The sequence below is a fragment of the Gallus gallus genome, chromosome 8 (assembly GCF_016699485.2).
Source record: "Gallus gallus isolate bGalGal1 chromosome 8, bGalGal1.mat.broiler.GRCg7b, whole genome shotgun sequence".
Classification (NCBI taxonomy): Eukaryota; Metazoa; Chordata; class Aves; order Galliformes; family Phasianidae; genus Gallus; species Gallus gallus.
In genome coordinates, this window is record NC_052539.1 from 27,718,036 (window position 1) to 27,733,700 (window position 15,665).

At 43.0% G+C, this 15,665-nt stretch overlaps 1 protein-coding gene across 3 annotated transcripts in view; it reads left to right on the top strand.

Annotated features, from left to right (window-relative positions):
* CACHD1 (cache domain containing 1) overlaps positions 1–15,665 on the top strand; it is a 130,495-nt gene that overhangs the window by 2,645 nt on the left and 112,185 nt on the right. For 2 of the 3 annotated variants that reach the window (XM_046944716.1, XM_046944717.1), the window contains 3 exons: positions 6,610–6,725; positions 10,032–10,135; positions 12,383–12,539. The gene's annotated coding sequence lies outside the window, so the exon portion shown is untranslated. Of the gene's footprint in view, positions 1–4,349; positions 5,481–6,609; positions 6,726–10,031; positions 10,136–12,382; positions 12,540–15,665 lie in introns of those variants that run through there. The other variant, XM_046944718.1, reaches the window with a different exon arrangement.

The following is a 15,665-nucleotide window of genomic DNA, read 5'->3' on the forward strand; positions in this document are numbered from 1 at the left end:
CACTGCTTCTCCCTCGTTCAGCTATTGCAGCAGCTGGCACGGATATGGGAGCCTGGTGAGCATGCCAGTGCTTTTCAATCTCACTGTCTGTAGATTCGTGTTTATTCAGTGCAGGCTGCTTCATGCCTGTTTGTTCAGCTCCTTGAAATAATGCTGCTCAAAGCAGCTTGTAGAGAGTGGCAGACACCCAGCTGGGGGCAGAATTCAATTCCTGGTTCAACCCTGTAACAATTCAAAACGTTTAGGAGTGGATGGTGTCAACCTAAAAGCCATGAAGGAAAGGACAGACCCACCACTTCAGTTTTGTCAGCTTCTGTTTGTGTCTGGCCTCTCGTTGAGCCTGTTTTGCTCACTAAGCTGGCAGAAAATGGTGTAAACAGGAGGAAAAGTGGGTATGATTGTGCAGGGAGGAAATGCTTTTGGCATGTACAGGGCACTGTGTGGCCAGATGTGGACACGTATTTTGAAATAGGAAAGAGATGAATGAGGAAGATAAGTGGTGGGTCACCTTTGTAGCGTTTCCATGTTTCTCTCTAGATGAAGAAGCAGGGACAGCTACAGCAGGTAGGACTTGCTGCATACCGCCCTTCATTTTAGCAGTGCTTTTGCCATTCAAATGTACAGAGCTGAAAAACAACAGACGGGTTGGAGCCACTGAGCTGTTGTTCTAACCTGGCTAGTAAATGTCCAAAAATCTTGGACAAATACAGACATTTTAACAGTTTTTGCCAAGACAGATTTTTCTGGATAGAAAAAAAGATGTACATATTTGGAAAACCACACAAGTAGACCCATAGACAGGAAATCTGCAAATAGGATTTGAGTCATTTAAAAACAGAAGATACGCAGGGCAAACAGCATCGATCTCTAGTTCCTTTGGAGCCTGGCAACGAAGCTGGTGTTTCTTAAAGCTGTGCAGCATCTGAAGGTTTCCCCTTTGTGCAGTGGATTGGTATGGTGGGAGGCCGTGTATAGACTTCCCCATCTTGACTGGTTTTTTCTGAAGTAGTCTTTGCCCTTTTTATGTCCTCATTTCCAGCCTCACTGCCTGCCACTGCCTTGGATAATACTATACCATCTTAACTAAGTACATCCCCCAGGCATACGTGTGATTTTTCCAGACAAAGACATGTCATCTGTGGCTGCCCACTGGCATTTATAAAGGACCAGGGAGTACGGAAAGAAGCAAGAATTTTGTTTCAAAATAACAAAACTAAAAGATTAATGTGATTATTTCAGCCACAAAGCAGCCAGTTTAACAAAATAGAGCCGTGTAATATTACTCAGTCAGTGTGAACATGGGGTTTTGGTAGCTCACACTTCATAGTCACGTGCATGTTCTTGTTTCTGCACGTGATGCTCTATGTTGTCATATTCAGTAACCAAAAAATGCAGTAAATGTGGATGCAGTAGAAATACCAAAACCCAGTATATCTTTATGTAGGCAAAAGGTTTTGCCACGTGACAGAAAAAGCCTACACCCAGGAGGTAGTACTGTCTCTATTTTGTTATTATTCACAAAGAAATGTTCAGAATGATTAAATCTCTTTTAAAAGTTTTAAAATCTCATTTAGAAAAAAGTATACTTGAATTGTGATGTAATTTTAATGAACAAGAACTTGCAAAACAGAAAGGCAAGTGTGGCCTGAATTGGGGTATCTGCACTTATGAAGGACATAGTTGTAAATGAGACCCAGAGAAATTTGTGTGCTCTGGAGAGCATAGCTGAGATGAAGCAGGGAGTTGGGAAGTGCTGATCACTTCTGTGACACATCAGCTGGTTTCCCCACCCTCCAGCCTGACAGTGCAGCCACTCAACAAATATTGGCTTTATTTCGAGGAAACAAACAAAGCAAAGCTCTGTCCATTCAAACCATCTAAGAAACACATCCTGAAACCCTCATTTGAGTCTCTTTCTCATCTGCTCAGATATTTCTGTAATTTTCTGAAGGAAAAAAAACCTTCTTTCCCAAAGGAAAGCCCCTAAAACTCCTCCACCCTCAGAAAGACCAATTTTGCCATTCCTCCCCAGTCTGTGCTCAGACAAGCCCTTCAGCCAGGAATCCTGATCCTCCCTGGTTCCTAGCAATGTGGGATGCTGTTGCTCAAAGCAGTGGGCAGGTTCTTCCCCAGGGCTTGTAAAGGATACTTGTGTCCCACTTGCAGCACCAGGACGGGGCTGACTAAACCCAGTGCTTCTGTTTTACATTGCTCAGCTGCTAGGATGGATTGCTTGCGGGCTAAAAAAGTGTCAGGAGCCTGGGGATCATGGAGTTCCCACCCCCATGAAAGCAGGGAAGCTGTGCTTCCAGAAGGCCATAGTCATCATGGGGCAGTGAACTTTCCAAGTTCCTTCCTTTCCCATGTTCTTGTAATGTTCTGCTGGGGCGAGATATATTGCATGCAAACGGGAATCAACCCTGATCTTAATCCAGTGCAGATGTAGTTCTTGCCAATAGGACTATTAAATTTTGGGATGGAGGGGACATTCCTCCTTTGTTGTAAACTCAGCACAGTTCACACTGAACAGATTCAATTTATACCAAATGAGATGAGAAATGTTTTAGAAGACCCCATTTTATCTTGCAGAACTTCCTTGTCTTGGAAAGGACTGTGTTTCTTCTCTGAAGTTTTACCAGCCAGCCAGAGGGTCTTCTCTTGGCATTGCCAGGTAGAAAATTCCAATGAACATTCTGATTACACTGCCACTATTTCAGAAAAAGGAGTTAAGTCCAGGATGTATGGGGTCTGTAACCTGAAGTGAGCAATTATTTTCTTTTTCTTGTTAGTGAATATTCTCAATTATTTAATTTCCTATGGAGACATTTGGCAAGCAGTTTCCTTCCCAGCTACTGCCAGTAACTCTTGTTCCTAAATGAAACAAGTTCTGGGCCTACAGGAGCACAGCCAGGAAATTTGTCATTGTTGGGCCAAGTGATATTTTTATTTGACCTAATCAATGACATTTATTTCAGGGGATACATATTTTAAGGTCATTTATTATATTAATAAATGGCACAAGGAAAACAGTGAATTCAGTCTAAAAAAAACACTGGCTCACTTTTATGATGTATTTCTTTTTGTAGTGCTCGGGTTGTACATGGCATCACTGTTGAAATATTCCTGAAGCTAACTTTCAGACTAGCAGAGGGAGCCAGATTCTGTTTCTCAGTTCGGTTGCCTTTGCTTCACTCCAGAATTTGGCAGGACTTGGCCTGCTGACAGTTTTCTTCAGGACACGAAGTTCTCAGCCCCTGTAATATTAGTGCAGCGGGTTCCTCACTCGTTCTGTTTCCAGACCTGAGCCATGGAGGTGTGTGTGGGACGTTAAGAACAGAATCTTGGCCCTGCTGATGTTAAATCCTACTGCACTTTGGTGGAGACAGAATTTCATTGCATAGCTTTTGCTCTTTGTCAGACAATGCAGAATCAGATCAATTACAAACTCCGAACAAATAGCTTGTTTGTCTTCAGAATGCTGTAGATCTCGCTGTTCCTTCAGTGTTCAGGTACAGCTTTGCCTGGTTTCATCCCAAATTCCAAGCGTGGATTGGAAGGAAATTGAAATCTGTAATGGAAATGTTTCCTTTTATGGACACAGTATTAAATTTTGCTAAAAGCGAAAGGCTTCTGGCAAGCAGTTATGACATCTTACAGAACTGCAATGGTGAGGGAGGTTGGAAGGATATCAAAGAGACAAAAAATAATACTGATCACTGAGCTCGAGGGCCCACATTTTTTCATAACTGGTGTCTTCCTCTCACTTTCATTGTTACTTCCTGAAAGATAGTAGACAGTAGTGGGATCACAGGGGATTTCATAATTCAGACAGTGGGTGATTCAGTGTTTTGTTATGTATAAAATTACACTGGTCCAGTATGTGTTGTTTACAATTTAGTCTGTCCCCATCCCAATAAGTGTTTTTATAGAAGCCGGAGCAATAAGAATGAGATAACGCAGAGCTTTAGGAGGGCGCCAAGTCAGACAGAGCTGGCTGGCCAAGAGTCAACAAGAGTCTGGTGCAAGGTGCCAGCTTTTGGTGGAGGCCAGCAAAGGGGATGCAATTTTTAATTGTCCTTCTTCCCATAAAAACATCTTCCTAAAAAAAATCTTCAGCATTTGCAGTCATTTCAAGTGAAGTTCCCTGAGATGGATCAGCTCAGCTTTGTGGGAGCCCCTTTCAAGGATGACACTCCATGGGACTTCAAACCTCTCTAAAATGGCCGTGCTCCTGCCCAACACCCCCCCAACCGCAGCACCAGTGCCTGTGTGACCCGCTGGTGTCCCAGCTCAGGAAGCTGAACTAGGAGAAATAGGATCCTTTTCATTTTTTCCTTAGCTTTCTGATGCTTTCCCTCTCAGTTCGCAGCAGGATCAGGTGAACCCTGGGGAGGGACAGGAATGTATGGGCAAACGCACAGCAGAAGGTGGGGTCATGGCCTGGGCTCCTAGAGCTGCCAGGAAACCAAACGCCACCCTACCTCATGTAGATTCAGCTTCCCTCACTTGGTTTAGTGAGAGGTGAAGAAGGTATAGAGCATAACCAAGGCAGGAATACAGCATGAATAGCCCACACAGCAATGTGGTGAGCCTTAGTGGAATCCTGTTTATGCACTTTGCTTCATTTATTGTCAGTGTTTGTGCAGTAACTTTGACAATGAGACAGAACCAAAAAAACACCAAGTAGGTTTTACAAAACTACCTAATGGCAAAAATATTCCTTGCCTTAGTAAGATCTGCTATATAAACAGTTTTAAACAATATTTTATTTTCCTTGGCATAGAAGGAAAAGGCAGAATATTAAAATAATCTTTGCTTTTGCTTTTAACAGCAGAACTGAGCAGCCATAGGAATGACTTCCACAAGGCATTGCTCTTGGGTTTGCAGAGCTTTGTGCCTATTTCTTTCTGTCAATTGTCAGCCATCAACACCGTAAGGGTTTTAAATCTGCCTCACTGAGTGTGTTCTTTTGTGAAAGCTATACCTGAGTCTGCATTAACAAATTCTGTAATTGCCAGGAACTCCTCCCTTGTTCTGTCCTTATGTTTTCAGAGGGATTAGAAGCATTTCACTTGAAGATTACCACAGGACATGATCTAGAATCTCTACATCAAAAGCAAGAGAGCATTTTGTATGTTGGTGTAAGATGATAGGCCTCTTGTAAGAACACGAACATTAATGGACTTGATGCTGTCCTCATGCCAGGTTTATCCTGGTGTAACAGTTCTGACGGGATGTGGGCTGTTTTTGCAAACCACAGATCTCAGGAGTCTAAAATTTGCAGTCTTACGTGCTGCTGTGAGCTCATGTATGCCCTAGGACAGTCCTGCAAGTCTGAGTTTGATCCGGACACCATCACACCGAGCAGTCATTGACTGCAGGTATTAAATATCATGAGGTGAGGAGACACGTGTGTGCATGCGCCGGCTGTGGTCTTTGTGGAGACTAACATTCTACTGCTCGGTTTTGCTGGAAGCCAGGTAATTGGTAATGATTTACAAAGGTTTTACATGGGCTTACTATTAATCTGGGTTTGCGGCATGAGCATGTTTTATTAGTCGTTGTTGTGCTGTATGGAAAACAAATAGCAGGCAATCCCTGTTTGGGGTTTTCCTCCTGCCAAGCAACTCCGTGCTAATTCTGGACTGCGCTCTGAAGACAAATCTAGCTGGTTATGCAGGAGGCTGAAGGTGGTAGGGAGGGAGGAAGCCAAGCAACACAACCAGAGGAAAAGCCTCCAGCAGCACTACTGCTGCCAGCTCAGGTAGCTGCTCAGTGCTGAATTCCCCATGTGGGTCCAGGAAAACCTGCTGGCAGGAGTACCGGGGGCTCAGGCAGTCTACCCACATGGAATTCCAGGGGAAGGAGCACATCATTCCTCCCTTTCCTTTGCTCCCACACGCTTGTGCAGTGCCCACGCTGTGAAGATCTATTAGTGGAGATGGTCTGAGCTCTCCTGGAAGTACAGATCCTGAGGGGCTCGAGGAGGGGACACCGTTCTGAACAAAGGCAGCTGCCCTTCCTCTCACCCTCTGGTGGCCTTAAATGTGGCAGAGATGCATTTACATGGAGTAGCATCTGAGCTAGGAAGTGCAGAGAGCTCTGGTCTACACAGAACAAACACAAGTGTCTCTGCACCTGTGTAAAACTGTTGGCAGCCCAAACAATCCACTTACAGGCAGAGAAGAGTGACTGTGTGTGTGTGCTGTACCCGTCAGTGTAAGTGGACAAATTCAATCCTAAGTCATGCCAGAAAGTGTTAAAATGAATTCAAGAAGGCAACAAGGTGATTTTGATAGAGCTCCTTTAAATTTGCCACCCATGGATGTGAGATGAGAGGTACAGCATTGGCTCTATATTTAATAGCAGTGCTTGGCACCAAATTGGCCATGTTCTTGTGGAAATCTGTAGGAAAATCCGTAGTGACTTATAATAAAATTAAATATGTATAGCAAAGTATAATAAAAATCACTCTTTTTTCTTTCTTTTTTTTTTTTTAATAAGCGCTGCAAATATCAGCAGGACTTATGTAGTGACTGGATTTGGAGAATGTAATGGCTGGTGAGTAATTGTAGTGAAATGTAATTCTCTGTAATTATGTCATTTTAGATTCTGAAGATTTATGTGGAAACCTATGGCTGGAAGGTAAAAAATGAGAACAGAACAGAAGATTGGGATGAGTACGTGGAAGTTTAAATTGCTGAACATCTACACCAGGGGTCTTGGTGAGTGCAGGGGCAGCATTTGGGTGTGTTCACATCTGGACGGTAGTCCCTGTGAGACCTGAAGTTACAGCAGTTCTCCCCTTGTCTGAATGCCAGGCCCTTGCCCACAAGCTCTGTACCAGGGCCCCCTCAGAAGGGATGCTCTATCCACCAAACGCAGCTCTGGTGCCAGAACCAACTCCTGGCCCTAATGTGAGGTTGCACTCTTAGGGTCATTGTAATGTGTGATCAAGGTTCTCACATTCTGCTCATGACACTGAATCTGTGGGAAAAAATGTGAGGAAACTGCAAAGGCAGGATGGTGTCTTGTCTCCAGGGAACCGGAAATGTCTTCCTTCTGATTTCTTATGTGGTAACTCTATAACGGCTCAAAAAAAAATCCCTTTTCCCTTTGGATCCCATTTGTTTTCAACATCAATTAGAAAGGAAAGTACTGCTTCATTGAGTTTGAAGGACAGTAAATCCTGAATTCAAATGAAGGGGATTTTTTTCTTTCACAAGAGGCACCGAGAATATAGGGTTAATTTTCTTTTGACGTGCCTTTCTTGTTTTTATTTCCTTTAACAGAACCCCTTTGTTTCATACATTTGATAATTGTTTCATTATGTAGTGGCACACCATCCTGCGAGACCACAGGAAAGGCTCCAAATGTCCCTTCTTGTGCACGCAGCTCAGACAACCTGGAGCTGTTTTAGTACGGGGTCTTCACCTGCAATTGGAGTGACTTTTTCCCCCCCAATAAATCCAGCAGAACTGGAGAGGAAATTGCAAAGGTGAACTTTTTGCTTTGTGAGGATGGGGACAAGCGCTGTGATGTGCGCGGGGCACAGCCCGGTGCCACCTGGCGGCAGCAGGTAATATACTTGTAGCAGATTGCTTCGTGCCTTTGAACTGCTGGCTCTGATTGATCAAAGGCGGGTCCGAACCTTCCGCTGCAGGTTCAAACACGGGGTTGCCTCTCATTTGGTGTGCTCTTTTTTTTTTTTTTTCTCTTTTCTTTCTTTTTTCCTCAATTGCAACCAGCTCACAAAACACGCTTGTTTTCTAAAAGCTCGCAGTCTATTCTTAACTCCTGGCATGGGATGAGAGAGGAAAGAGGCCAGAATTTGCTGACATAAGTGCGGGAGAAGAAATCTTAATTTCAGTTATATAATGAGGCAAATGTTCATACTTAAATATGTTTTCTTCGTAAAATTGGATCTCTAATTTCAGTTACTTCTATAAAAGAGATTTGAAATATGGCTTGGTTTTGTGTAATATGCTCTTTGCGTTACTGTGAGCAGTTGTTGAGTTTTTACATGTTCATTAATTACAGTGGCACTAAGTCAATTCCTACTTCATTAAATCGGTGTAAGCCTTCAGGGACGGGCGATTTGTCCTGCTGTAATGAGCAGTTTGCTGCACATCCTCCTTAGGAAGATGATGGTGAAACACAGGAAAATGTGTAGTTGCAAGGGATAAAGGTGTGACTGTAACTTGGGGAGCTTTGAAACTCCTGAGGCAGAGTGGGTGGTGAAGTGGCATTTCAGTGGTGCAGGCTGAGGGCTGCTTGCTGAGAGGCAGAAGTGGTGCTTATGCAGGGATACAATGAAGAGAAGTTAAAACATTTTCAGAGAGTTTGTTGAGCAAGCAGAGGGGACTGCTGCTTCTTCAGTGCCTGTGGTTTGTACCAGCTTAATGTAAGGTAGAGTAATTCAGAGGTGTGGCTGAGCTTCAGTACAGGCTGGGAAAGCCACCAGAGAAGATGAGTGAAGTTCAGGTGGGCAGAGAAGCTGTTTTGCTGGCCCTGAGGCAGTGCTACAAGCCAAGCTACAGCTGGCTGACCTATTCCTGCAGCAGCTGTGCTTACAGCCACACTGCAGGTGTCCGAGTGCCCAAAGAAGGACACTGGGCACCAATGAAATCCACCCATCAAAAATGTGCACAGCAGAAAGGTACTAAGACCTTTTAGATCTTTTTTCCTTTTCTCTCTCTGATAAAGCAGGCATTCACGGCACATGGATCAACTGCCCTGCACTCTCTAAAACCCACTGTTGCTATGATAAGATAGTGAGGAACAAACTCACTGAGACCTGGTGCCTGTGTTTTGCAAAAACTACCGAAAGCCAGGGGTGCTGCGATCCAGCTGCATGCTAAAAGCTGGTTTGCCATCTAGTGGCTGCAGAGAGAACACAGGAACCAGATGCTCTATGCCGATGACCACTTGGTTTTTGTTCACGAGAGAAAAATTAAACATCTGATTAACAGCAGTATAGTGAGGGACCGTTTTCCCCCGCTCCAAATAACTCACGAATGTTCCAGAAAGCATGAACATAAAAAATATCCTCTAAAATCCAAGGCAGAGTGGCAGTTGCTGTTAGACATGCTGTTGGGCTGGCCTCTATTGAAAAGGATGTTATTCTCTGATTTTGTTCTTTGCAGAGGTTTTCTCCCCTAGTCTGTTTTATTTGGACAAAGTAGAGGAGCTGGGAGGTCAGGCTGAAGAGCAGTGTTTTACTCATGGGGAGTGAAAGTGGATGGCACAAACAATTTTAAATAATTGTATTTGATTCCTCTTTTGTACTCATTAACCATGTACTGTTTCATCCCTAGTTCTCTACCGCTTTTCAGGCTTCTGCTTTTTGTTTTCCAGATTTAAAATAGGAAGAGAGATTGCTTCCTTGCTAAAACTGAAAAGGATGTGGCAAGTCTGAGAACTGTTTTGTGTTGTAGGAACAAAGCCACATGCGCAGATGTTGTCAGTATCACCTTGTTGTTGTTAGGTTACCTGCAACGCAGTACATTTGTTGGTGTTTTTTCCTGGTTACCTTTTACAATTAGGTGGCTCTTGCATCTTAGTGGTTTCTCATTTAAAAAGTGTACTTAGGGAGAGATCAGAGGAAGAGACCTGTGTATGTGCTGTGCTGCTGGCTGGGGATATGGGATGTGATACTCTAATTCTCTGCTTTGACTTGAGCATGAACTTTGGCTTTGTTCTCCAAGACCAAAGCAGTGGGACAGAGCCCAGCACAGAAGGGAAAGGAGGTCTTTTTCATTTTAGACACTTCAAGATCCTGAGATGTCGACAGGAATGACATGCTGGTCAAAACAAGTGTGGTGGTGTGTGCGTGCATCACCTCAAGTTTGGTTCATGAGCAAAGAGCAAAACAAAACGCGTGTCACATTCATTTGGTTAACTCCCATAAGGCTCTGCCTCCAAATGCTATCTATAAGCACTTTTGTATAAAAGTGCCTGTAGTATAAAATAATCTGAAGCAATTGTATACTACATTAATTTTATTCATCAAGTGATATTTCTGCTTATAGATGCAGTGCTGTCACCTCTCAGCTTGTCAGAAAATGAAGGAAGCAAACAGCAAGAGGACTGCTTGAAATGAGCACAACAGAGGCAGCAAACTACCCACCATCAGGTAGAGTTCGTATCACATACATCTATCTTTCCTATGATAAGATTTTCCACTTGATCTTTCCCCAGTGTGAATCTGCCACGACTTCATTGTAATTCAATTATCTTGGGAGTCTTGAATGACATATTTTAATGTTGTCATTCATGGATTTGACTTCAAGAGAGAAGATCATTTTGGAAGTTATGGCCAGAGAAAGGCTATGGAATAAAATCAATGTTACTATAAACACACCTGAAAATCCATAATATATTTGTAATGGTCACAGGTTGTGTTTTTTTTTTTTTTTAACCTATTTGGGAGCATTAACAATAGATGACCTTTTATTCTCAGCTATTTGACTGAGAGCCTGCCCTAAACCACGCAATAGATCCTACTTTTACTAAAGTCTATAGGTTCCTTTTTCTCTACTAACTGAAGGAAATAAGGATCACATTGACTCACATATGTAGCTTAACCAAAATAGAAGTAATATAAATGAAAGAAGAATTGAGTTCTATGTATCTAAAGTCAGGAGGTGGATTACATGCTTTTATTAGCATAAGGTTTTGTTTGTAGTTTTTTTTTTTCATTTCCCAATAGAGAAAAAAGAACAGATGTCAAGTTGTTAGATAGTGGTGCTGTTGAAATACAGCTGTTGCACATTGGTTTTAAATATGTATTACTTCAGGGGAGCACTGCTAATGGCTCTCCAATGTTTATCAATGTCTGTTGATAAGGGAGTCTTTGTAGTATTCCTGATATAGTTTATGTCAACCCTGTGTTTTTTCCAAAGTAATGCTTACTAAGGTTGCTAAAATACCAGATTATCAGAGGCTCAAATAGTTCTGCATTATCTCATTTGTTGCAAATGACTCAAGACCTAAAATGAAAAAGGAAAAAAAATATATATTGGGGCCATATTTTCTTATTTAGACCTAGAGGAGGGCTTGAGCCTGTATCTAGTAAGAGGACAATCTTCCCTTTCCTGCCCAAGGCAAGAAGCTGGCGGGCACATAGGATGTCTGGTCGCCCTGCACCAGAGCTGTGTCATGGATGACTCAAGGACTTGTGAGCCACCACTGAGTTGCTGACCCCAACCACCGCCCTCCCTCCTGGCTCGCTGTCACATGGAGAGCTGCCAAAATTGCAACCTCTTTGCTGCAGAGACCACAGAAAGACTCCTGTAAAAGCCTGCACCACAGTCACTGCAGCCTGAACCTTCTGTCCTCAGCAAGAGAGGGGCAGGGCTTCGGCTGACAGTGCAGCAGGCAGGGGAAGCTGTTTATTGAGAACACATGCCTGAGCAGTGAACTCTACAGCTTGATTACACTGTCTTATAATTGCTTTTTCCCTTATAAGCCTAACTGTTTTCATTACCAAGCCTGGGCTTGGAAAGAAAATTGGTGACACATTGAAACCAACTGTTTTGTCAGTACCTCAAAAGGAAAATACCTTACTTGTAATGTACTTCATGGGAATATGAGGCATTTCTTCATGACCTGAAACATTTTTGCTGTGTGTTTTGCGTGTGTAAAACATATTTCATCTATCTATCTATATATATGTAATTTTTCAGTGTAGTATACAAAGCAAGAGTTTAGTGGTTTGGAGCATTGTGACTTTTTAGCATTCAAAGTAAATGACATCACTAACTGGCTGGAAATTAGTCAGGAAAATGTTTAAAAATAGCACCATTTTCTCAATAAATCTGTTCCTTATTTGTATTAGAGGCATATGGGCTTACTTAACTGACAAAAACAAATTATAATACCGTTAACATGGCAGAGACCTAGAGCTATAAAAGACCAAATAGGAATCCTGCTGACAGAATCGTTAATACTGATAATGCTGGGAGTGGTAGAAAGGATATTTCACTCATATAGGACATAGTCAGAGCCTCAGATAGAAAAAAACTGCATTTTTGACAGGTTGAAAAGCAGCTGGCAAGAATAGCTTGGAAGAACATATGAAGTTAGAATTTAAATGGGTTAGTGGTCACATTTCAGGCAGAGCTGTCAGACAGATGAAAAAAGATATATTTTATTACATTATTCTGCAACTTGTTACACAAATGCTTCTCTATTTTTAGTGCATGCAAATCTGCTTGCTCCCTGTGAGTTTCCAGCAGATGCAGTTTCATGTATTATGACAAATTTGGGTCTGAATTTGAAACAATAAGTATGTTTTGGCTTGTTTTAGAATCATCCTTTCTACTCATCCTTCTGCCCTTCGCTTCCTTCAGTCATTATTAATTTCTCTCATTTCAAACAGATGTGCCTGGCTTCCTGTCAGAAAGGCGAACAGCTGATGAAGATGGACATGACAAGCAAGTAGAACCATGGGAGAAGGAGTGGGCCAATCTAGTAGCTTGGACTAACTCCCTGTCTACATTAAAGGATTAAATCAGAGAGGCTGCATGGACAGAGAAGTGAGTACTTCCTTATTTTTAAACAGTCTCAGGATTTTTTTTTTTTAATGCAATTCCTACTAGGGAAATCTTTGCTGCTTGTTTTGTTTGTTTGTTTTCCAGCATGGTGCTATCATCTTCAGTTAGAGATCGAGTAGGAAGGGAGTAAGAATCTGTTTTGTGCATGCAGGCTTGTTGTTTTATTGGGATTTGTGCCTTCCTCTTGTTCTTGGTGGTTTGCTGCTGTAATTGTTTAGCTCTCATTACCAGAATAGTTTGGTGTTGTTAGGTGTTCTAAGCTCTTCTGGGCCTATAGCAATGGCCAATGTTGGCATTCCTATGAAGAAACATCTAGCTTTGGATGCAAAGGAGAGTATATCTGTTGAACAACGAGATTCCATAGCTTGTATCAAAAGATTCCAGGATGAGAGTTGATGGCTTTAAGTTGTGCCAGGGGAGGTTCAAGTTGGATATGAAAAAAAAATTTGTTCTGTGAAGCAGGCTGCCCAGGGAGTGGTGGGATGACCACACCAGAACTCTGGAGATGTGGATGTGGTCAGCTGGCTGGGGTGGGCTTGGAGATCCTAGATGTCTTTTCCAATCTTAATGATTCTATGGAAAATCAGACAGGTTATGTTCGAAGTTGAAAAACCAACAAGGCTAATTTTTTACTCTTTAAATCGGATCCTACCTTCTTCTGGTCTTTGAACATGCAATGTGTGAATGTGGCCTATTGTTCTCCTGAAAGAACTGTACTCATCTCTGCCAGGCTTATCAGCTGCAGCCATCACTAAGTAATAACACAGCTGTGCTGAGACCTATAAAAAGGGCAAATGACACATAGGTAGAGAGGACAGTAAAGATGTCTGCAGCTTGGCTCAGGGCTCAGGTTTCAAGAGGCAGCCAAATACAGTCGTTAAATAAACCAGAGCCACCCTGTTAACACACTCTGCAGGCTCACATTCACAGAAGGTCTCATAGATTACAAAATAAATGTTTTTGCACTCCTCAAGGGACTGGCTTCTGAACATGTCTATAAACTGCCTAATGAGAGATGTAAGTGTATTTTAATACTTGTACACCGTGTCCCAGGGAAAAAATAATCCCTAGGACTGAAGCACAATGGTGACAGACATGGGTACTTTGTTGTAGGGATCCATTAGAAATGTCAGTCGTATAATTAAACTTCAAAAATATTTCTTATTGAAATATCTAGAGATAAGAAAGATATGAATGTCAGACCTCTGAAACCCATTCCCAAGCTGATACAGAGGGCAAGCAGAGCAGCTGTCATAAAGCAGCCCTATGCCATGGCTTGGGGCCATATGTGTCTGTAACACACATGACATTTCTCCTGAGTAACTGACATCTTGTGATTTCTATGGCTATGAGGATGGTCCTGAAAGAATAAAAACACTGAGAACAGTTTGATGCCCAACTGCAACCAAACCTGTAGGCACTACAGTCTCTAAGAAGAGAGCACGGGACTGGAGGATGGATCTCCACATCTATCCACAGCTGTGCCGCTATGATGTGACAGTGGTTAGGTCATTTCACCTTCCTAAGACTTCCTTCTCATTTGATCTCTTATTTGTGAGGATGGTAAAGGGTACATAGTTTGTTTCTGATGTACTTCCATGTTCAGAACGTGATTTCCTTGCTCTGAAAAGACTGCACCGTTTTTCCAACAAGGCAGGACTCTTGGAACTGATCAATTTACTCTCTTCTCTAAGAAATTTCTTCTCTAAGAAAATTCTCTAACTGGCCTTGCAGTATGATGCATTATACCTCTTGTGCATTATGATCTCTGCATTCTGACATCTCCTTAGTTTGAGCAAGGAACTTAACCAGGGCTTTAATAAATATCTCTGCATCTTGTTGAGACCTATATGTGTACATCTTGGAAAATCAGTGCGCCTTGGCCTGAAGGTGGTACTCACCATCAGCAGGCACAGGATGTGAAGTGAGTCCAGGTGAGCATTGGCTCTGTTGTACAGCTCCCGAAGGCACGCAGGGCTCTGTGCTGTGCCCACTGTGCTTTCCTAGGAGCTGCTCGCAGCCAGCAGTGCAAGCTGAATGGAGTTTGCCCTTCAGTCTGTGGGTGCAGATGAAATCACTTTAATCCTACTGAAAAATATCTGCAGCTCCAAATGCTTTGCAGCTTTTCTGTTGAAAATCCAGCTCCAGATTTTCCCGAGTACAGAGTAATGGGACACTGAACTGCAGCCTTTTAAATTTCACACTTCTTTATGGGCTCTTATCTGTGACCTTTGCTTCATTCAACACACCGTGGGCAGTTCCAGCTGCTGCAGACAGGCAGCGCAGGGCTGTGGAGGCTTCGTTCGGGGTCGGGATTGCTCGCTCCCTCTTTATCACGGCTCGGAGCCGCCGTGTGTCCCGGCTCCCCTCTAGGTGGCAGCGCATCCCCGCGAGGAGCAGCCTCGGCTCCGGCGGCAGCTCCCGGAGGCCGGCAGCAACGGACGCTTGTAAATGAGCAGAGATGCTCCGCTGTCTTCAGTCCCCCATACGCTCGTCAGTGATGCGGGTAGGCACGCTCACACGGAGCTGGAAGTGCCTTGTCTCCTGCTTGCTGTACTTTTTGTGGGCTTCATTGTACTATTCTCATTCTGAATAATATTCCCTAAGCAGTCCTGGGAAAATCAGCAGGGTTACATGCAGAAAAAAAGATAGTTGCTCCATACAACAGGATCAGAGTTATATTTCACATTAAGGATGGGCTGAAGAATAGGTTAGACAGGGTTAGTAAAGTACAACGGACCAACCTGAGAGTCAAACAAGTCAAGAAATTATCTGTTACCCCCAGTAGCAACTTCCACTGACATAGTACATGTAGCCAGATGTACTGCTTTGCCTATTTGTCTTTGTAGGATGTTTATAACAACCACATCCCCCCTTTTCATTATGGCTTTCCTTACATGAAGGGTGACCTCTCTGAGAGCCTGGCTGCAAGCTTAGGTGACTTCAAAGTGCTGCCTTAGATCAGCAGAAAATTCGGATGGCAAGGGATTGCTGAAAGGCTTCCTCCGGTTCTATTCTTACCAGGGGTGTCCTGCGGTTTAACATCCAACAAGCAGGTTGATCAAAGGTATCCAGTGAGAAACAACATGACTGGCTCAACTGAGGGGT